Below are 1,159 nucleotides of genomic sequence, written 5' to 3'. Positions count from 1 at the left end.
GGGCATAGGGCAGCTATTCCTAAGGTAGGGCAAGATTGAAATTTGATTTTTGCAGTACTCACTGCAACCTGTTTCACCTTTAGTCTGGTACATAATATACCACATACAAAGGTAGCCTAGCCTAACCCTTTAAATATTTCTACCTCCCATGATGGGATTTACTATAGCACACTTGTAACATCCTGACTGATGACTGTCCTGCATGCTGTCCTCAATCTTAACAGGTTTCTACTGGATGTTCCATGTGTTTTTCTACCAGAATTCATAAACCTATCATCTAACTCATTCCTGAAGTTGTCAATGAGGCTAGGGACCAAGTTAAAAATTACACACCTTTCCATACTATGGTTTATCTAGCTTATGAGGATGAGAGGATTGATGCAAACTGTCAGGGATTGCCATGCAGTCCATGTATGTAGAGCTTTATAATGGTAATGGATCAATAATATCGTGATCCCAATCTCACTACTGTGAGAGTGGGAGTGTAAGATCATCTCAAGGAAACACTTAAGTCCACTGTCATGTGAACTTTGTAATAAAAAAAATGCTGCTGAAATGTTAAATATCTCTGTGGGCAATTTGAAGGCTATGGCCCTGAGGCTTCATTAGCTAAAGGCTACCTCTCTAGAAACCTGTCTTACAATGAGTACAGGTCTTCCAGTACTTTGCTTTGGCCTATGGGTAGACTGTTGTTCTACCCATAGTATGGTCATGAGAGCAAATTAATATATTCATAATGTATTTAAGCACTTGTAAACTATGCTTTTGTTACCTGTATCATTCATGCAAAGACAAACTTGAGCTTTTGTTAGGATCATTTTGAGGGCCACCCTTGGGAGGTTTTTGCCCACTGCAGGAAGGCAAAACTCCACACTTAAATAAGATGGAATAGACTACATATTGTTTCAAACATAGTATGAAGAATATTTAGGCAATATAATGTTTATGCATCCATGGTTTTAGCATTGAAATTAATGTATTAATCCAGACTTTGACAAAACTATCATCCTGCATTCATCTGTGTAAATATATTGAAGAGTAACATACTAAATTCTTGGTTTCCTAATGCATTCTACACAATTTCCCTAAAACTAGTTAGTTTCCCTTTTCCTTGGTCCAAGCACCTCAGTATTCTTTTCTCAATATACAGACCTTGATT

This window comes from Penaeus monodon, chromosome 21 (genome assembly GCF_015228065.2).
Source record: "Penaeus monodon isolate SGIC_2016 chromosome 21, NSTDA_Pmon_1, whole genome shotgun sequence".
Lineage (NCBI taxonomy): Eukaryota > Metazoa > Arthropoda > Malacostraca > Decapoda > Penaeidae > Penaeus > Penaeus monodon.
The sequence above is the reverse complement of the archived record's forward strand: the minus strand, read 5'-3'. Positions refer to the sequence as shown.